This window comes from Ailuropoda melanoleuca, chromosome 13, assembly GCF_002007445.2.
Source record: "Ailuropoda melanoleuca isolate Jingjing chromosome 13, ASM200744v2, whole genome shotgun sequence".
NCBI classification, from domain to species: Eukaryota; Metazoa; Chordata; class Mammalia; order Carnivora; family Ursidae; genus Ailuropoda; species Ailuropoda melanoleuca.
Window position 1 is genome coordinate 1,114,607 of NC_048230.1, and position 22,805 is coordinate 1,137,411.

The 22,805-nt window shown below is 39.1% G+C and overlaps 1 protein-coding gene across 2 annotated transcripts in view; it reads right to left on the reverse strand.

The window, feature by feature from the left end:
* The window catches only part of PAFAH1B1 (platelet activating factor acetylhydrolase 1b regulatory subunit 1), an 81,026-nt gene extending 58,573 nt beyond the window's left edge, over positions 1-22,453 (reverse strand). The window contains exon 1 of one of the 2 annotated variants that reach the window (XM_034641658.1): positions 21,779-22,446. The gene's annotated coding sequence lies outside the window, so the exon portion shown is untranslated. Of the gene's footprint in view, positions 1-21,778 lie in introns of both variants that reach the window. The other variant, XM_034641659.1, reaches the window with a different exon arrangement.
* Between the last annotated feature and the right edge of the window lie 352 nt (positions 22,454-22,805).

Below are 22,805 nucleotides of genomic sequence, written 5' to 3' on the forward strand. Positions count from 1 at the left end.
AGTTTACAAAAGATTCTTTTGCTTTTTCAACCACTAAAAATTGTAAAAATCGTGGTTAGCTCACAGGCTGTACAAAAACAAGTAGCAGGCTGGATTTGGTTTGCCAGCCGTAGTTTCCAAACCTCCTTAACCAAACAAATGGAGTTAACTGATACAGGCCACTTATACCAAAAGTATCTATTTCATAGAATCGTCAGGCAGATTAAATGAGTTGATTACATATAAAGTGCTTACAGCAAGGGCACCTGGGTGCCTCAGTCAGTTAAGCGTCTGCCTTCAGCTCAGGTCATAATCCTGGGATCGAGCTCTACATCTCAGGCTCCCTGATCAGGAGGGAGTTGCTTTTCCCTCTGCCCCTCACCCTGCTCCTCTCACCCCGCTCACGCACATGTGCTCTAATAAATAAACAAAATTAAAAAAAAATAAAGTGCTTACAACAGTGCCTGGTACACAGGAAGTGCTATATGATTTTATGTATCTATACCTTAATTTCTTTCTGTATCTTCTCAACTTTGTTTAATACCCCTATTAGCCTATCACACTGAAATGTTTTGTTGAAAATCTGTTACAAAAAGGGAAAATCCTTTACTGTTGAGGGGAAAAAAGTACTCAATAATGAGTCACTAGTTTTTCCTTGAAACTAACTTTCTAGCTCTCTTTCCCAAAAATGTAAAGTAAATATCTACCTGCAATTTATCCATAGCAGTAATCCCATTAACTGCAATCTCTAGCAAAACAAAATAAAACATAACATCTTACCTACCTACTAAGACCTCAGAGGAGGACATAAAGATTCCTAATTTCCAACACACTAATGGAATTGCATTTAGGAAGGACTTGCCTGTCAATGCACCATTACATGATAACCAAGGCACAACTTACAAATTCAGGTTTTGAGTACTTTTTTCCTTTAGTTAATCAATTTAGTTAGCCAAACAAAGTTAGTGATTCTCATCCTGTCCTGGCCCAGACTGATACTAAAATGTTGAGTCAAAAAATGTAAGGAAAAGCTACCTAGAACACAGGTGAGGCCATTATCTCCAGAAAGGTATAATGAGGCAGCATTTCACATGTCCAAGTCTTCATTATTAACATGTTTTATTTGGGGTACACTCACCTTACCGTGTTTTGCAATCTTCCTTTCCCCTTCAAGATTCAGCCTGAAAGCAGTCTACCACTACACCTCTGTGAAGTCCACCCTGGCTAGCCCGCTCTCCTTGGGAGAGGTAGGTTCCCTCTTTTTCAAACTCACTGTATCATGTATATATAATCCTAATAACCATTTACTGCCATTACATGTTAGGCTTCTTGACCACAATGTTTAATTCTCACAATACCCAGCAAAGAACCTAATATCCGCATTTAACAGATGAAGTCATGTATCCAAGGTCAAACAGTTGGATACTGACAGGGCCAGGATTCAAACCAGGTTTGCTTCTGATCCCACACCGATGGTTTCAAACAGCAGGAATGTGAACAGAGAAGGGGCCAAGTAGGCAAGACTCTCTTTTTACCTGTTTATATGTTGAGTTTCTGTGTATGACGTTTTTTGGGAAAAGTTTCCACTCTTAAGATATATTTGAGGAGCACCTGGGTGGCTCAGTCCAGGTCATGATCGTGGGGTCCTGGGACTGAGCCCTGCTTCAGGCTCCACACTCACCAGGGAGTCTGCTAGAGGATTTTCTCCCTCTCCCTCTATCCCTCCCCCTGCCCTCACACATGGCCCTCTCTCTCTCTCAAATAAATCTTTAAAAAAATATATAAATGAAAAATCACTCATACTACCTTGTGCTGCACATTCTTTGTAAGTAACTATATATATGCCATCTCTAGTACCACACTGACCTCTCCTTAGGGGCAAACACTGAACTGAATTTCTTTGCCTCTAGAACCAGGCATAGGGTCTTGGCATCAACAAATGTTTGTAGGGAATCAAGCTTTCAAAGCAAAACTTTCCAAATTAATTAACTATACTTCCACAGTTACAGGCAATTATAAAATAATTTATAACTGCACAGCAATTTATACTTTTTGAAATTCTTTCATATATATTTATCATCTTAAGAGAAACCATGCTGGGGGCGCCTGGGTGGCTCAGTCGTTAAGCGTCTGCCTTAGGCTCAGGGCGTGATCCCGGAGCTCTGGGATTGAGCCCCACATCAGGCTCCTCTGCTGGAAGGCTGCTTCTTCCTCTCCCATTCCCCCTGCCTGTGTTCCCTCTCTTGCTGGCTGTCTCTCTCTGTCAAACAAATAAATACATCTTTAAAAAAAAAAAAAAAAAAAAAAAAAAAAAAAAGAGAGAGAGAGAAACCATGCTGAACTTTTCAATATTCAAGGCTTTATTTTAATAAAACATCAATTATCCAACAACTGTCAAACAGTATTGGCAAGTTATTAACCATGTTTTATTTTGTTTCAATTGCCATATCAAAATACTATTAGGTTTAAACCATATTAAATTGCCAATAATGGCAATTACACAGGTTCAACCTAATACCCACCAATGCTATTTAAAGAGCATTAGCAAAAGTTCTCAGCAGCTAGCATAATCAGCAGAACTTGATTTATTTACAGTTTTAACCAAAAACATTAAGCAAACAGAATAACTCCCTCCTCTGTGATTTCATACTTGTATGTATATACACAATTTAACAATTCTCACACTACACTCTAATCTGCCTCAACAACACTTCTCCAAAGCCTCCAACCTTGACATATTCCTCGTTGTATCTCTATCAATTATCAAGGTAATTCTTTACAAAAACTCATGATAATGAACACACAATTGGTCTCTAGTAAACGTTTCTAAATCACTTCTACAGGCATCACAGTAAAACTGAGATAAAAAATCTACTATGTTCTCAGAACTAAAGACGCACTGTATCACTTTACTCTCATCCTTTTTTTTTTAAATTCAAAAAAAATTCAAATTCTGAAACTAGGCAAAGATCAAAGTCCAGCACCCTGGGGCTGGTTTCATTCTTTTTTTTTTTTTTTTTAAGATTTTATTTATTTATTTGACAGAGATAGAGACAGCCAGTGAGAGAGGGAACACAAGCAGGGGGGGTGGGAGGAAGAAGCAGGCTCATAGTGGAGGAGCCTGATGCCGGGCTCGATCCCATAACGCCGGGATCACGCCCTGAGCCGAAGGCAGAGGCTTAACCACTGTGCCACCCAGGCGCCCCCTGGGGCTGGTTTCAATATAATTTTTTTCTTTTAAAGGCTAAACACTGATTATACTACAACTTTAAAACTGAAGACCTTTTTACATTCTAACATGCATATATTTCTCCAGTTTCTACTTAGCAATGTTACATTTTCGGGTGACAGACAAACATAGCTACAACAGCCTGATGTTTTAAGTTAAAACTAAGTCACACACGCACACACACAAATCCAATGCTGTAACACCAGAAAAAAAATTTCCTAATACTTTCCAATCATACAAATAATAGAAGATATTCTGTTTGGTTTTTTTTTTTTTAAGATTTTATTTATTTATTTGAGAGAGCCAGAGAGAGCAAGAGCAGGGGGGAGGAGCAGAGGGACAGAGAGAAGCAGAGAAGCCTGGGTGTGGGACTCCATCCCAGGACCCTGGGATCATGACCCAAGTCAAAGGCAGACACTTACCCGACTGAGCCACCCAGGTGCCCCGAAGATACACTGTTCTATGTACCTTTTTTTTTTTTTTTAGCATAAGGTTTGGTGAATACTAGCCCATTATGACAATGCAGAAATCACTACAATTCTTAAGCAAGGGAGCAATGTTCTAAAATTGGTATTTCATGGTGATTGTTTTAGAGATAACACATAGGAGATATTAAAGCAAGGGAAAGCTGGAAGTAGAAGAAGACAGAGGCCTGGACTGAAATGGAGCAATAGGAAAGATTTGAAAAAAAGAGCTTTTACGGTCAAACTGCAATTAAGCAAAAATGGATTTTTTTTTTTTTTTTTGGACACAGATCACTACTTGCTTTTGGTCTTGAAGATGACCTTCTCTAGTCCTAAAGACAGATCCCCTGTTTACATCCAAGGACAACTGCCCAGATATTATGACAGCACAACTGGAAAACCTGTAGTGTCTCTCAACTGAACTGATTTCCAGTTTACTATTATCCATAGCAGTGTTTGCCTCCACTGAAACAGGTAACTGAGAACTACATTCTTGGTGTCAATTATTCTATTTGTTTACTGAGGATCTTCCAGGTTCCCAGTATTCAAATCCAACAATACAGATCTGTGTCCCAGTAGCACACAGGAAAGCTACCTATGACATAAAAGCAATGTTAAGAAATAGTTCCTGTCCATAAGAAACGTATGTATGTTGAATATAATTAGAAGACGTGAGCTATACATATCCTTTCATTCATTCATTGATTATGCTAGGCTCTGTGCTGTAAGGTTTTAAGATTAAATATGATTAAAATGTAATCTATCCCTAAATTAATGTATAATCTACTTTAAAAGTAAGGTGGGAAGGAGAGGCCAGGAAAGAAGGTAATAATGAGAATATAACATGAGCTGAAGACTAAGTAAGCTTTATAAGCTAAAAGACTAAACAGGGGCGCCTGGGTGGCTCAGCGGTTAAGCGTCTGCCTTCGGCTCAGGGCGTGATCCCGGCGTTGTGGGATCGAGGCCCCACATCAGGCTCCTCTGCTGTGAGCCTGCTTCTTCCTCTCCCACTCCCCCTGCTTGTGTTCCCTCTCTCTCTGGCTGTCTCTATCTCTGTCAAATAAATAAATAAAATCTTTAAAAAAAAAAAAAAAAGACTAAACAAAAGAAGTGATTAGAAAATTTTTGAGGCAGGTTTTGGAAAAAGGAAAAATAATATGTTGAATAAAACAAGACAATAAAGTACACAAATGCGAATTATTTAAAGCATTTGGAAAATACCGTATTGCTGAAAAACTGAGGCTATAGATGGCAAACTAAGAAATACAAGCAGTCATCGGGAAATAGGTTTTGACTCTGATTCAAAAGATTCAATACTGAAGGTACGTAACAAGATACAGAACTGTAGTTCTAGTATGGATAAAGAAAAAAATCTTATTTTTAAGGGGCGGAGCCATGTATTAGTATGTTTCTTGAGGGCAGAGACCATATCTATTACAGACATAAATAAAAAACAATACTTCCTTACATTTAATCTATGCTAAAAACTATCATGAATCCTGATCCATAAGAATGGTCTTCTGCTGAGGCAAGTTCTAGCCCCATAAAACAGGGTTGTGTATTGGCCCCTTTTTTCTTTTTAGTCTATTTCCTAATGATTTTACCATTTGGGGATACTCTGGAAAAATGCGGCTCTGTGTACCTTCAAACAAGACAGTCGTGTAGTAGATTTAAATTTTTTTCTAAGAAGAATCTTAAGCTAAAGCGCTCTCCCAAATTTTATCTGGGTAAACTAGGTTTACACAAAAATAATTAAATCCTACATATAAATGGTCTGTATTTCATGTACGGAACATCTGCACTTTAGGTATTTGCCAAAGAGATCAAGCTCAATAAATATTGAAAACTTGGGTTGAGAGAAATTATATCCACTGGTCAGACAACAAAGGACAATCTACATACTTTTTCAGACTGCCTCTCCCATGATGTGGTAGATCTTTCCACATTAATTGTTATTAAATACTAGACATCCATCTACCTTAAAGATGTTGATGAGGGTTAATGAAAATTGTACGTAATCCCCATTATGAAGACCCCTATGAAAAATTCTATTCTGATAGTGGTTATCTTTCTGAATTAACTAGTTTACTTTTACCATAAGAACACTGTGAAAGTAACAACAGGTTTTTTTCACGCTGTTAGCTCATAGAAAGCTAAGAGTAAATTTGTGCTCTGTCTGTTGCAAGTACATTGTAATATACCTTTTTGGCCTAGATTCTGATTACATTTTATCCTTACCCTTTGTTTGTTTCTTCTTTCTCTTCACTTTTTTCTTTTTCTTTTTTTTTTTTTTTTAAGATTTTATTTATTTATTTGACAGAGATAGAGACAGCCAGCGAGAGAGGGAACACAAGCAGGGGGAGTGGGAGAGGAAGAAGCAGGCTCACAGCAGAGGAGCCTTGTGGGGCTCGATCCCATCACGCCAGGATCACGCCCTGAGCCGAAGGCAGACGCTTAACCGCTGTGCCACCCAGGCGCCCCTTCACTTTTTTCTTAAAAAATATTTTTTATTTATTGATTTGACAGAGAGATAGAGCCAGAGAGCCCATGGTGGTGGGGGCGCTGGGCTTGATCCCAGGCCCAGGCCTCTGGGATCATGACTTGAGCCAAAGACAGATGCTCAACCCTCTAAGCCACCCAGGCACCCCTTTCTGTTCACTTTTAATCTATGGTATTTTGCAGTGTGTGCATCTTTATAAACTGCCTTAAATAAAGGGCTGCAAATCAAATACAGAGACTAAATAGAGAGGTAAAACTGTTAATCAGCTAGAAAAAAGCCAACAGTGGTAGAACTGGGTTGTTGTTGTTGTTGTTGTTGTTGTTGTTGTGTTTTTGACAATTTTAGAGTCACTTAGCAGACTAATCCACCCAGGCACCCCTAGAATATAAGTTCAATTAAAAATAAAATGATCAGAAAATCCATGATTGAGATCCAAAACCCTGGACCATGTGGGGCACCTGGCTGACTTGGTCAGTAGAGCGTGCTGGAGTGTGTAACACAATCTCAGGGTTGTGGGTATGAGCCCTGTGTTGGGTGTAGAGGTAACTTAAAAAAAATGAAAATCTAGGGGCGCCTGGGTGGCTCAGCCGTTAAACATCTGCCTTCGACTTGGGTCATGATCCCACGGTCCTGGGATCGAGCCCTGCATCGGGCTCCCTGCTTGGCAGGAAGCCTGCTTCTCCCTCTCCCACTCCCCTTGCTTGTGTTCCCTTTCTCGCTGTCGCTCTCTATCAAATAAATAAATAAAATCTTTAAAAAAAAAAAAAGAAAAGAAAAGAGAAAGAAAACCGTGGACCATCCACTTGGAGTCTCTGGATAAGGTACTTAATAAGTACACAGTGCTGAAAGGTAGGATAGTAAAGGAGATTAAACCAGTTTTCAACCCCTCTGCTTAAAACCTTACTAGAACAAGGGTATATATAACAGCTTTTTAAAAATTTTTTAAAAAGGTGAATATTTTGCATCGCACAGAAATTCATTAATTACAAACTGTCATAATATCTTTTTGATTTTCAACTGCACTGTGTCCTCACAGCTACTTACACAAAAATGCAGAGATCACAAACACATGTCTACAGAGAACAACGCAGGTAATAAAAATGAACAAAGCAGGCAAGGTTGTAATCTTTCCGTACAAGACTCATTTTGTCTGCGTATTAATCATAGTACAATATTCTTTTACTTCCAGAGAAATATGTTTTGTTCCACTTTTGTTGACTATTGCAGTCATCCAACTATACGTTTTTCCGTTTTTTATAGAAACATCAACAAAGAAGTTTTTTTTTTTCCACTATAAAAAACAGTGCAAGGGCAATAATAAACAGTAATGAAGCGGCAGGAACTTGTTTCACTAGTGAGCTTATGCCCATCCAAAGGAGGGCAGCTGCAACTCTGATGGAGCCAATTGTGCCATGGGAAAATGTGAGCCTCACAGTTCCAAGAGCTCCTAATTTTTCAGGATAATCCAAAAATGGAGACTTTATGCAAAACAGCTAGTTTTTAAAATTTAACGCAAAGGAATCTTTTTAATTTAATTTAAATTAAAGGAATTTAACAATGCAAGGCAAAGAAACGCAATTACAGATTTGGTTTTGCCTAAAGGCTGCCTACCAGTGTGTAAAGCCTAGCTCAGTACTGGATTAATATGGGTTTCTGAACAGCTGAAGAGACTGAAGAAAGAAAAACAGGATTTAAGAATTTATTGTCTAAAAAAATGTATCAGCGCTAACAATATGATCTGTTCTATTTATTCAATTAAAAGCATAAAAATTACTAAATAAAAAATATTTAATTAGCCTTAGGATAAATTCTGCAATGCAAACACAAATGAAAAATAATTTTATCTACAGACAGCTTCAAACTTCCTGAAGTACTGTCTATAATGAAAATTTAGAAACAACCTAAATGTCTATTTTTGTAGTACAGATATAAAGAAACTACACTATAATCATATATGATAAACTATACAACAAAATAAACTAGATCTACATATATTAGTAATACATCCAGAAAACATTTTAAGTTAAAAAACCAATTTGTAGAATAATATACAGTATAACATTCATAAAAATTTTAAGCATTAGTTGTTTTTTTTTAAAGATTTTATTTATTTATTCGACAGAGATAGAGACAGCCAGTGAGAGAGGGAACACAAGCAGGGGGAGGGGGAGAGGAAGAAGCAGGCTCATAGCGGAGGAGCCTGATGTGGGGCTCGATCCCATAACGCCAGGATCACGCCCTGAGCCGAAGGCAGACGCTTAACTGCTGTGCCACCCAGGCGCCCAAAGCATTAGTTTTTTTCTAAAGATTCCATTCATCTATTGGGGGTGGGAGGGACAAGTAGACTCCCCGCTGAGCTGGGAGCCTAACGCAGGGGCCTGCTCCCAGGACCCCAAGATCACAACCTCAGCCAAAGTCAAGACGCTTAAATGACTGGACCACCGAGGTGTCCTTTAAGCATTATTTTTTGTTTTGTTTTGTTTTGTTTAAAGACTTTATTTGAGAGAGAGCATGGAGGAGGGGTAGGGACAGAGGGAGAGGGAGAAGCAGGTTCCCTGCTGAGGGGTTGGATTCCAGGAGCTAAAGGCAGAAGCTTAACCAACTGAACCACCCAGGCATCCCCACTTTAAGCATTATTATACACAGTTTATGGATATATACATATATACTTTACTGTTATAGTATAAAAGCAGAACAAGAGGATATATACAAACTTCAAGAGGAACCTTACCACTGGAAAGAGTGAGGGAGGGGAAAGGGATTAGAAAGAGGTATAAGAGGGACAGCAACTATAATTAATGCTTTATTTCTTAAACTAAAGCAAATATGACAAAATGTTAACATCTGTCAATTCTGGTAGTAGTTTATGTGAATTTTTTTGCATTACTGCAAGTACTTTTCCTGCATGTTTGATATATTCTGTAATTAAAATAAATAACAAATTAAACTAGAAATATGTAAAATAAAAAACAAAAAGCATTCTTCTGAGTATAGGTCCCACCAAAGGGCCTCTGACAGCAAGCTGATTATGTAAGTGATATGAAAGCACTGAAGGAATAAATCCTACAGTTTTGAGGTCCTACTGTGTACAATTTTGGAGTCAAATAGTGGAGGTACAAATATCAACCAGACAAACTTACAAACTGTGTGACCTTGGGCAAATTCTCAAATTTCCTATGCCTATTTGCCCATTTATAAAAGGAGCTCTACTACTCACCTCAAACAGTCATTCTGAAACTTAATGAGATAATCAGTGTTAAGGGCCTGTCTGCCATTTTAATTCCCTCAACACAGCTTAGGAATAATGAAGACAAGAGATAGTAATTTCACTTTGAAAAATGGCAATATGGCACAGTACCTTTTGCATCTTTACATACCTACGCAAAGTAAGAGACTCTGCTATCCTAGTGTCCAAGGACAAAAACAATTCAGTTTTGCCATCACAAGATGGCAGAAAGTAAAGGTGGACTGCCCTATTACCATTATCAACTCATCTTAATCATCTTCATCATCACCATAACAATGACCAACATTCACTGAGTGTTTAGTGAGTACCGGGTACAGTTCTAGGCTCTTCAAATGGATTAACTCATTTGATACATCACATAAAATCTGATGTAAGAACAAGAGAAAAAGTAACAGATACCATAAGAACTGAGAGAAAAAGAAATTTCTTTCAGGTGAAAAAAACCAGGGGAAGTTGCCTGGAAAAGGAAAATCTGGTATGCAGATTCGAAAGACTGACAGGTCAGGGTATATACACAGAGGAAAAGGAGGGAGTGGTACAGTAAAAACATAAGGAATAGAAGTATCTTCATAAGGCTGAATTACAGGATACACGGAAGGCAGTAAGAAAAAGGATGAAAACATGAGCCAGGACACAAGAAAAGTCTTTGACTGCCTAATCTGGATTAAGCTGGTATCTATTAAATAGTATGTTTCCAGCAACGTGCCCTTTGCATTTTCACGTATTGCTCACTAAAGACAGTAAAAAACTGATTTTGGCAAACTGACTTCAGCACTCTAGTTCAGGGAAATTAATCTGGCTGCTTAATGTAATATTCCCACATAATTCCTCCTCTTATTCTCTCCTATGGCTAACAACACCCAGTTTCTCACTTTTACCCAGACACCCAAGCTACAAATCTGAGATGTCTTCTAATAATGTCTCTCCCCATCACACTATTCATTCACAATTCTATCTCCTAAAACTTTCTCTCATCAGTAACCTTGTCATGATCTTATTTCAAGCACTAATCGTTCTTTCCTGAAAAAGTCTCCTAAATGACCTTCAAACTCCAATCTATATCCCTCACTGCCACCTACATAAACTATCTAAAATACACATCTGATCATAATGCTCATCTTTGCTTGGAACTGTTTGTTGACTTCCAAATTGCCTACTATACACACACACACACACACACAATTTTTACAAAGTCTATCAGTCTGACTCATCCGTACCTTTGCAGCCTCATACCCATACATACCCTTCAAATCCCCTCTGCCAAACTCCTTTCCAGCATACACATAATAGTTTTTCATGCTTTTGTATCTGTGTATGTTGCTGTTCCCTCTACCTAAAATAACCTTCCCCCATGTCCACTCCAATTATTCATTCAAAAGTCAGTTTAAATAACATCTTTTTCAATGGTCTTTAGTGGGGGAGATTTGATGGCCCTGCAACAGGCTAACATACACAATGTATGCAACAGGCTAACATACACAACGTACACCACTATAATCCAGGACCCAGATTTTAAACACTACATAAGGAGGAGGGAAAAAACTAAGGATACTGAATTTCCTATCCATTTAATTATATCGTTAAGAATCTAGAGAAAATTCAAATCTAAAAGTTCTATTTTCAGTCAAGTTTTCCCTCCTTTTTATAAAACTATTTGAATGCTAAAAAAAAAAAAAGCCATTCTTAAAATCTGACAAATCTGTACACTTCAAACTAATAAAACACTGTATGTTAACTATACTGGAATTAAGAATAATAATAATAAAAAAATTGCCCCCCCCAATCTAACAAATCTAGAAATAGGGAGGGGAGCAGGAAACTAAGATTTACCGAAGAAATGAATAAGCAATTAAATATTCTGGCTGTTAAAGTTTATTACCATATTTTCATAAACAATAAAAAAATTAGATATAACAGAATTAAAAAATTTTAATGTTTTTAATGACTGAACTGTCACTTCAAATTTTTAAAATATTACACCATGGTGCTAGCTATTATCTTTATAATCACAAATCTCAACATAAAAATATAACAAAAAACACGTAACAAAATTATCATTCAAGCTTTCTGGCTCTTTGGAATTGACCTAAATAAATTTTCTGTGTAACAGTATATCCTTAAAGAAAAATTTATCTCTACCTAGAAAAAAACAATGGCCTATTAGAGAAATTAAAAGCCATCTTAGGCCATTAGCTCTCATTTTTATGAAGCATCACAACATACCCCTAAAAGCTTGAAATACCACTACCACAGAGAATATCTAAGATCCAAAGTACTTTAAAAAGTATTGCTTTAGAACTGTTAGAAATAATACTTTATGTGGGAGTCAACCTTGACTCTTTACTTTATTCCTCTATAACCAATTACCTTTATCTGCTGTTTATCTCCTGAACATTTGTTGGATTATTCTCCTTTTGCCTATCCTTAGTACCATCATCTCTCACTCTAATTTCAACAGGTCTGCCAAAATCCAGTCTTGGCCTGTTAACATCTATCCTCTACACAGCTCCCAGGGCCATCTATTTATGATACAATCTGACCATATCACTTCTCTACTTAAAAACAAAACCTTCATTGGCCCCCTATTTTTTATTTACTTAATATTTATATAACACTTACTATATGCTAGTCACTGCTGTAACTGTTTTACAAGTATTCATTTACTCCTCACAACTGCTGATGAGAATTTAAGTAACTAGCCTTTATGTAGTGTGCACGTGTGTGTGCACACACATGTGTAAAATATAAGATAACACAGTCAGGTAAGCAGCAGAGCTGAAAGCTGAACTCAGCACCTGGGCTCCATAGTTGGGGCTCTTAATCACTCAACTACGCTGCCTCCCTACTTCCTAAAGTCCACGTACTTTAAAATAGTTTATAAGGCCTTTGATGAATATCTGGTCCCTGCCCATTTCAAGTCTCATTTCTCATCAAGTCCCACTTTGCTCACACTCCGGTAACACTGAGCATCGTGTAATGTGTAGGTCAGGTCTTCCCTCTCCCCACACTGACCCTTATGATTCTACTTCTGCTGTCCCCAGTCTGGAGCACCTTCTAGTACCTCAGCATGGTTCCTACAACAGACTGCACTGAATACATTCTGATGACAGAATCAATTCTTTAATGACTCATAACGTTAGTGGGTAATAAAAAACAAAAATTTTCTATTATTAATTACCACTGGCAGACATATGAAACACAAAAACACCAAATGTTTTAGGACTCAAGCCTCCAGTACACCTAATGGTTATCCAGTTAAAACACATACAAACAACAATAACAAAAAACCTTCCCCAACCTTGGTCCTCCTTCAACTCTTTTTAAGTCTATGGTGGAGCCTGGAAATTTACATTTTTAACAGATAAAAACCTACATCTGAGGAGAATGGTCCATTAACATTCTGCTTTACAAGCTAGATCAAGGTAATCAGGCCAGATCAACTCCTCTATACTAACTCATGACCCCAGCCATACTGAACTACTTGGAAATTTCCCCACCAACCATGATGTACTCATGAGACTGGACACAAATCATTTCCTCTGCCTGGAACCCCAAACAACGTGACAGGATTTCCTCAAAAATGTTTAACACCTTTGTGAAGACTTCCTTGAACAGTCTGGGCCCTCATCACACCAAATACATACTTTGATTATAGCGGTGTTATGCTACCTTTGCATATTAAGTTATGTGTTTAAATACTTTTAAGACCTTCAAGGCCAGGGACTGACAATCATGTTTGTATCCTCAGTACTTGGGATATAATTCAGCTAAATGTTTGCTGGACAGAAAATTTGATGAAAAAAATGTTTTTAAAGATTTGTTTTTAGAGAGAAAGAGTGAGAGTGCAAGGGCAGAGGGAGAGAAAGAATCCCAAACAGACCCTCACTGAGCGTGGAGCCCAAGGCAGGGCTCGATCCCATGATCCTGAGATGATGACCCAAGCCAAAATCAAGAGTCAGATGCTTAAGTGACTGAGCGACCCAGGCACCCTGAAAAAAAAAAAAAAAAAAAAGATGAAAATTTAGAAGAGAAAGATATGTAATGGTGTTGGGTATTTTTAAATTTTTATTTATTTTTAATTTTTATTTTTTGGAGTGGAGCCCAACTCGTGCCTTGAATTCACAGCCCTGAGATCAAGACCTAAGCTGAGATCAAGAGCTTGAGCCATGCAGGCACCCCAGGATATTTTTTAAAAAGTAGAAACCCAATGCAAATCTCTATGTAAGTGTTATAATGGAAGGGCAAGGTATAAAAAGAACTTTCGTAACTAAAATTCTCAAAAATGATCTTACTCTCAAATTATAAATTCTCCTTAATGTAAAATTAAGTATCTTTCAGGACAGGGATCTACCAGTTCTGTCTTGAAAATAGAAGAGTCTAAGCAGTCAAGCTGTTTTGTTTTCTGCTTTACTATTTAAAACTTGTTATTTGGTGTATTCATGTACTAGGAAAGAATCAATGACTAAGATACCCTATTTGTTTCACTTTTCAGATCACAGCAGTCTCCCTCTAAAAACAAGCCCCAAAACAGGGAAAGGGGAAGATCTTCTCTAAAATCCCAACACTGAACTTCACTCTCAGAATAATTTCTAGAGGGATATATAATTCACTTAACCATGTTTCTTCAAAAGCTTTCTTTGACCTTTAGTTTCCAAACTATAGTTACAATACTTTTTAGAAAACCAGCAAAATTTAGGGTTATTTGAATTAATATTTAAGATTCTAAACTATTTTTTCTGACAGTCAAAAATGTAAATTGTTTTAATAAACGGGGGAGAGGAGATAAATCTGTTTTAAAGAACTCCACTTAACATATGTAAACACTGCCCCCCCCATTCAACTTGACTAACTTCCAAAGGATAAAGTAGGAGAATGAAAAAACAATAACTTTAGGGTAGAGAAAAGTGGCACATACTACATTAACTAAATGATGAAGGTTAACACCACCAGTGATGTTTTCTGTTTATCATATAGCCCTAGACATATGTTGAGAAGTGCACTTCATCTCTGTGGTATCTCCTCCAAGAACACTTAACCCCAATCTATTGAAAAAACACCACACAAATCCAGTTTGGGAGACATTTTACTGGATACCTGACGAGTACTACTCAAGACTGTCAAGGTAATGAAAAACAAGGAACCACTGAGAAACTGTCACAAACCAGAAGAGACTAGAGAGGCATAACCAAATGTAGTATGGTACTCTGGGCTGGATCTAGAACAGAAAGAGGACATTAATGGAAAAACTAATCAAATCCACATAAAGTCTGGAGTTTAGCTAACAGTAAATACCAAGACTGACAAGTGTACCTCAAAAATATAAGATGTTAACAATGGGGGGAAAAAATCTCTGCACTATCTTACAACTTGTTTGTAAATCTAAAATTATTCCAAAATAAAAACTTTATTTAAAAAAAATACAGAAAAATGTGGAATTATTTAAATTAATACTATTTAAAAGTACAAAAACGTTCTGCTTGTTAAAATAAAGATGTAAACCATACTTAACAGTTTAAATAAAATGCTTATTTGCAACATACTTTAACAGTAAAAAAAAATGGGGGCGCCTGGGTGGCACAGCGGTTAAGCGTCTGCCTTCGGCTCAGGGCGTGATCCTGGCGTTCTGGGATCGAGGCCCCACATCAGGCTCCTCCGCTATGAGCCTGCTTCTTCCTCTCCCACTCCCCGCTTGTGTTCCCTCTCTCGCTGGCTGTCTCTATCTCTGTCAAATAAATAAATAAAATCTTTAAAAAAAAAAACAGTAAAAAAATGAATTATTCCATTTGGCACTGATTTACATAGCACTCTTTGCCTATTAAGAAACTTTGAGGGGCACCTGGGTGGCTCAGTCGGTTGAGCGTGGCACTCTTGATTTCGTCTCAGGTCATGATCTTGGGGTGGTGAGATCGAGCCTGCACTGGGCTCCAAACTCAGTGTGGGGTCAGGTTCAGATTCTCTCTCTCTCTCTCTCATTCTCTCTCCCGCCCCACCCCTCTGCACACGCCTCTCTAAATAAATAAATAAATAAATAAAGATATTTTAAAAAACAGAAAAGAAACTTTGAAGATATCACTGGTTTCAGACACACATAATGGATACCAAAGAGACAAAAAATCCCTAATACTAATTCTTAAGAAATACACTTAAAGGGTCCCAGGGTGGGGGGACGCCTCAGTCAGTTAAGTATCTGACTTTGGCTCAGGTCATGATCTCACGGTCCTGGGATCAACCCCACCATCAGGCTCCCTGCTCAGCTGGGAGTCCACTTGTCCCTCTGCCCCTCCCCCCATTTCATGCTCTCTCTCTCTCTCTCTCTCTCTCATAAATAAAATCTTGAAAAAACTACTATATTAATATATGAATGACTACTTATTTGATTAAACTGTATGTTAATAAAAAATCATTTACTGAAAGATTTACAGGCCATTCATCATTCAATAGTAGCCATTATTCTCTGAGTTAGATACTGTCAACATCATAGATAGGGAAACTGAAGCTTCTGCTCAAAGAACATAGCTGGCAAATCGTGAAATCAGGACTACTAAAATATTCATATATGGTTTTAGTCAATAACTTAATTTGTTCTCTATGATAATGCTGAATGTATAACTCCCCCCCTTAAAAAATAAAAATTAGCAACAAAAAACCAAATAATCAATAAAACTGACTCATCTTCACCTTCCCTTCTTTTGCAGTCAGCATATTTTTTCTTAAAGTTTTTATGTTATTTATTCATTTAAGCACCCTCTACACCCAATGTGAAGCTCAAACTCATGACCCCGAGATCAAGAGTCACACACTCTTCTGAGCCAGCCAGGCATCCTGCTGTCGGCATATTTTGGTAAGATAAAAACAAATATGGAAAGATGAATAAATAAAATATGCCTTAAGCATACAGAGCACTAATATCACAAAAACGTATCTTTCTATCTTTGCCACAGACTTATTAAAGTGGATTAATCAATATGTAAAATCTTAATAAACACAAAATTCTGTATGCCTTTAAAAAGTCCTTGAAAATTTCCCAGATTCTTAATTTCACTGTTATCAAAAGACAGTCTCTCAGAAATTTGTTAACAGCCCTAGTTAACTGTCAATAATTCTTGTGAACACATAAGAGCTCAAAGAACAGAAAATTAAAATGCAACAAATAATTACAAGATGCAAACGTAATGCATCCAGGTGGTTAATTCACTTCTTATGGATGAGAATTCTGTGGCCCTGATACAAGTATGACAGGAGTGTAACCCCGTTCCCTGGAACAACATAAAATCCCTTCAAAGAAGTATGAACACTTCTCCCTCCTTCACCTCAATTCCTGAAAGATCACCGGAAGTTAGCTATTACAAAGAACTATAGCATAGCACATTTCCTTTCACAGACCCTGCATTCAATCTATTACAACAAGTATTTATTTACTTATTAATACTACTTATGTATATTTACTTAAGTATTAATATTCAATATTAATTTATTAACAACTGCTTATTAATACTACCAGCATGTATGCAACAATTATTTATTTACTTATTAATACTACTGTAAAGCAGTATTAGACACTCTCTGGGAGTCCCTGCTCAAATGCCTAAGGCCTTATGCGAGCAAAATAGTTAACAATACAAGACTGTATGTTAATAAATGCCAATTTAAACGATGGAGGCAATAAATGCTAATGGATTTTCACCATTTTAGAAGAGAAAGAATTTAACAAACACAAGAATAGTTATAAAAAGGGTCCATTTCGTCAAAAGAATAAGGAATCAGGCAAGGCAATATCCAAGTCGTTCAATGCCTGTATTTTACTTCAATCTAGCTGCTACCCCAACATGTGACCTTAGGGAAAGACATTCTCTAAATTTTTGTTTTCTCACCCATAAAAATACCAATCTGCCTCAAAAAGTAGCAGAACAAATGAAAATGAGTACCACAGTCAATATATTTACAAAGTTCCAGGGAAATGTTTATGACAATGTTAAATGACAATAACTTTAGAGGACACCTTTCCAGAAGTATCCTTAATGCACAGATCGATCCTACCGAGGGACATTTCAACCAAAAGCCACCATCTTTTAAAGGAAAACAATAAATCAAAATAATAAGCAGTTATGATGCCTGCATCCGTATAAAGCATTTCACAAATATCAATTAAATCTAACTGCCAAGGTAGATAAAAATTATACACATAGCAGTTTAGACACATAAACCAAGATTCTATTTAAATAACTACCTGAAAATGTCATGCCAAACTAGCAACAAAGCTAAGACAATCCAAAAACCTTAATTGTAGCTCATTATCAAGCTCATATTATAGCATCTTTCTTCATGAAGTACAGATTTCTCAAAACACTTGGACTTTAGCAACTAGGATCCACTCTACAGCTAAGCAGCTTCAGAAGAACAGGTTTTCATCTTTTTTTTTCCTTTATCTTTTCTGAACTCACTGCATACCATTAGTTCTATTTATTTAACTTTATTTTTTTATAAAGACTTTTATTTATCTGACAGAGAAAGAGACAGCGAGAGAGGGAACACAAGCAGGGGGAGTGGGAGACAGAGAAGCAGACTTCCCGCTAAGCAGGGAGGCCAATGTGGGGCTCGATCCCAGGACCCTGAGATCATGACCTGAGCCGAAGGCAGACACTTATCAACTGAGCCACCCAGGCGCCCCTAGTTTTATTTTAAATAGAGCAACATTTTAAGTAAAAACAAAACAATTACAGCCCTATTGTAGAAGACTTAAGAACAGTGACAAAGAATTTCCACTTCACATTTAACTATTTCTCTCTTTCCAACATACATGAAAACAGATTACCTGTCATAATGAAGTATTTTCAAAACAGAGACTGAGAAGCGAATAAAAAAAAAATCTCTTTTAGGACCACAGCAGACATGGCCAGCTCAGTTTAAAACCAACTGAGCCTTAAGTCCCTTTGGCAAAAGAGTACGTGACTCAGTACCGTAGTACTGTAGAACTCAATGGAAAGAATTGGAAAAGTCATTCTGATTGCCCTAAGATTTTCCTTTGAGTTTGTTTTTTAAAGACACCTCCATACTAATGTTGTCAACTTCCATAGTTTCTATGGCTTGTTTATTAAAATGACAAGTTGCAAATAAGATGAACCATATGTAAACAAAAAGTAAGATCCTACTTTTTCTCGAGTACCTAAAATATGAGCCACAAGGTGTATATACGCACATATGTATGTGTAATACATATTGACATACATATTATTTAGTACATAGAAGGGAAGCATTTATATTGAAATAACAGAGACAATGAAACACAGATGTCCTAGCTAAAAAAAGAAAAGTTATGATACTGATTTTTCCCTTTCAGAAACATCTCCAAATTTCTAATATACTAAAGTTATTTTTACTGGAAAAATAGATACCAAATAATTTTACTAAAAAAATGAAATCTATCCCAATCTCATTAGAAGTTTTATAAAACAGGATTATGAAGAATTTAAAAAACTGATCTCCAAATCACGCAAAAGATCCTGTCATATGTACCAGAAACATCCACAGATACATATTTGGAACTAAAGCTCTCTTAGTCAAATTATTTTAAGCTCCTGATCAATGAACAGTCTACTGAAAAAACACCACTCTTAGTGCACTTTTATACCTTAAAATACTAGGATGGGAATATGTCACATAACATACTGAATTACCATTCCCTACTTTACTCATTTCTCACCATACGAACCCTTCTAACTTCTAATGACATTAAAAATAACAAAAGTGTGAAAATATATCATATATTGACAAAGAGTCTTAAGTCTCATCAAAATCACACTTAGCACACAAATCTGACATTCTTTTGAAGATGTCTATTCACACGAATGCTTGATGCAAGGCATTAAAGTGACCTACCCTCTCTTATGGTAGTACCTTACAAAAGGTCCCTTACAAGGGACAACACAAGAAGAAAGCCTTTATAAATAGCCTTTAACGCAAATTACCTTACCCCTTTTTACTTATTTTTGATATCATTACAAAATCAGATTTACTGTTCCAATGCAAACTAAAGTAAAAAAAAATCTATAATACTCTTATTCAGATTTTTGCCATATTTCCTATTACTATTTCTTGCCAAATATTTCTGGCATTCATTAGCTTACACTTACTTGACTAAAACAATAAAAAAAACATTAACACACGGGTTGTGTGTGTGTGTACACAAATACAGAGACAATAAATGTCTGCTTTAGAGCAGGGACATTGCTTTTTACCCCATCATTCAATACCCACCCACCTTGCAAAAATGGTGGAAACTAAAAACATCAGATTTTAAAATTTACTACAGAGAAATGCCTTTGTTGTAGCATCAAATGGTATCAAATAACCTTACAAAACATAAGCAAAAGAAAAATGCTATGCAAGGGCAATCTACATTTCACAGCTTCTGCTCTCTTACTCCACCCAGTCTCCTCAGCTCAATGGCTGTTCACAGCATCCACAAATATTAGCCCATTTTTAAAAGGGGATGGGGTGGGTACCAAAATAGGGTTATCTCTATCAAAATCAATATATACAGGAATCTCATGAAAAACTGGGTTCCTTTCTCTGATTTATTAAAAAAAAAAAAAGCTTCAAATTTGTTTTAAGAGCTCCTCCCCTTCTGAACAATCCAAACAATGATCATTTATAATAGAACATGAAAGAATAAATCACCCTAAATACAGATTACACTTATGCTTTAATAAAAACTGCAATTTGCAATGGTCAATTATTTTGCAAAACTGTGTCTTGAAAGATACCCATGAGAGATTAAAAGCTAGCTGATGTCTTAGAAGCAAATCAGAATTTTTTAAGTAAAACCTTTTATAAATTCAACATTTTATCACTGCTGACATACCCAGGCAAGAAATTTTCCTGGAGACTGAACCCTGCAGCAATCAAGCCCTGCTGCAGAAAAAAACAAAAAACAAAAAACAAAAACAACCAAAAAAAAATTTTTTTAAAGCAAATACTACTGTGGCAAAAGAGGAGGGATGACATTACTGGTATGAAAGGCCCAAGCTCTCTCCTCCGCCCTAGACTCAAAATGAAATTCACACAAAACAACCCACCTCCCAACAAAAATAGAATTACCAAAAATGGCATAAATTTTTTGTTTAGCCTTTAACGTTATGAATCTTGAGGACCATGTGTTAAAGTAGAGGTCGGGATAACAGTAATCTTTATTCTCTCCCGATTGCCTCTTAAGGAAAGGGGGGGGACCTTGGCATGACATCGCCCATTGAGAATGAAACCACAAATCTGGTTCTTCTCTTCAAAAGCACAAATTCTTAACCAAAGGACTGATGTAATTTGGACTCAAACCCCAACCCCAAAAGAAAAATCCGGCCCTCCTCCCAGGGAGTTTCTTGCTAAGTCACTGAAGAAAGGCAGAAAAACAAATAAAGCCAAGGCACCTTGCTCTCTCTTATCTAAAATATTGAAAACCTACTCCTCTTCTCTACTGTTTAGAGAGAGAGTGTGTGTTAAAATTTGCCCACCACCTCAAAGACATTTTCTATTTTCTCACCTGGGAGACTAAAGAAGGCACTGCGTTTCCTAAAGGAGTGGGGAGATTAGATGAAGGGGAATGGCTGAGGGCCTCGAGGCTGTGTTACAACGTCAAAAGGCAACTCCCGTCTCAGGAGCCAGTGGCAGAAACGAAAAACCTGCCTGATTTGGTGGGTGGATGCTGCGGATGGTTCGGTGGGTCGGACCGCTCCTCTTTAGCGGGTGTAGAGTCTGGACCACCACACAGAGGGACCAGGGAAGGGCTGGGCCATCCTCCTCAGGTCAACCCCATCCTAAGGACAGGTGGGGGACGGAACGCCTGAAGGCCTATGGGTGCAGAGGCCGCGCGGAGCTGAGGACTGTCCCCGAGCCGCCAACCACGGGTGAGGTGGGGACTGCGGAGCTCGCCTTCCGTGGCCAGGGAGAAGAGAGCCAACCCCTTTCCCCAAGATCAGAGAGCGACCTGCTTTCCACGCCCTTCCTACCCAAGAATACTTTTCTTGCTAAGTCACTGAGGGAGGAGGGCGATCTCTTCCCGGGGAGGGCCGCGGGTGGAGACGCGGCGGCTCCGGCAGCCCCCGAACCCGGGCCGGGGAGGAGGGGAGCGAGGGCAGCGCCCTCCCCGGCCTGTCCCCCCTCCTCCCGTGTCTCTCACTCAACGGCCTTCGCGGCCGCCATTTTGAGAGCGAGGAGAGAAGAAGAAGGAGGAGGCGGCGGCAGGGGGAGGGGAGAATGGGAGGGAGGGGACCGGCGCAGCCACCTCGTCAGGCCGCCCGGCCCGGCCCGCAACCGCCCGAGCGCGGAGGAGAAGACAGAGGGGAGGGCGCAGACCCTCACCGCCTTACCCGAGCGCTGCACCGCCGCCTCCGCAGGGCCTCTTCCGTCCTTCACTCCCATCCACGGCGGGGGAGGGGGAGAGGGAGAGGGAAGGGAGGAAGGAGGGAGGGAGGGAAGGAGGGAGGGGGAGGATGGCGCGCTGGGCCCGGTCCCGGGGAGGGGGAGGGGAGCGGGCGGGCTCCTCAGCCGTTCCGGGGCTCGAGCCCAAGCCTGGCGCTCGCGGTTTCTCTCGCTCGCGCCCGAGCGCTCCTCCTTCTCTTTCTCGCTCCTTGGGTCCCGGGATCGCTGCTCGTTCGCTTGCTCACTCGCTATCTCAGCCGCCGGACTCCGCCGCCGCCCCGCCGCTCCAGCTCCGTCTGTCACAAGAGCTGCCCCAACGCCCTGACGTCACCACGCCGCCGCCGCCGCCCCAGACCCGCCGGGATGAGAGGGAAGGGGGGCCGGGAGCGAAAAGGGCTGCGGCGCATGCGCCGGCCTGGGCCGGGCCCTGAGCAGCGCTGCGTTCCGCTTAGCGGGCGGGCTTGCGATGCGGCTTGGCGGTACCGAGTGGCGGGCGGACGAGCTTGCGCAGGAGGTGCTCCTCGCGTTTTGCTAGGCTCTGTAACCTTGGGTTCCCTTTTCCTAGACCCTCGTCTGATGATTCAGGGACTTCAGGAACTCCGGCTGTATTCGCCTCCCCGCCCTGCTTTTGCCCACAAACAGAGCTCTCCCCGCTTCTCCCGGCCAACAGCGGAGACCCGCTGGGACCCGTGGATTCCGGCCCCTATAGGCTTCAGAATAAAGTGGCGCCGAGGCCAAGCCGTGGCCCCTCCTACCTCCGGCCTTCGGGTTTATTTTCCAGTTTGGTGGGGGCAAAGAGGGTGGAAGTAGGTTGGGTGGGTTTGGAGAGAAGAGCTGATGAGGTTAAAAGGCTCATGGATAGCCCAATTGTTTCATTTTTTATTATAGATTTTTACTTGGGAGGATTCGCTTTTAGACATGATTCAGCTCTTCTTTTCCTTAGTCACACACATGTTTCAGACACTTGAAGTCTCG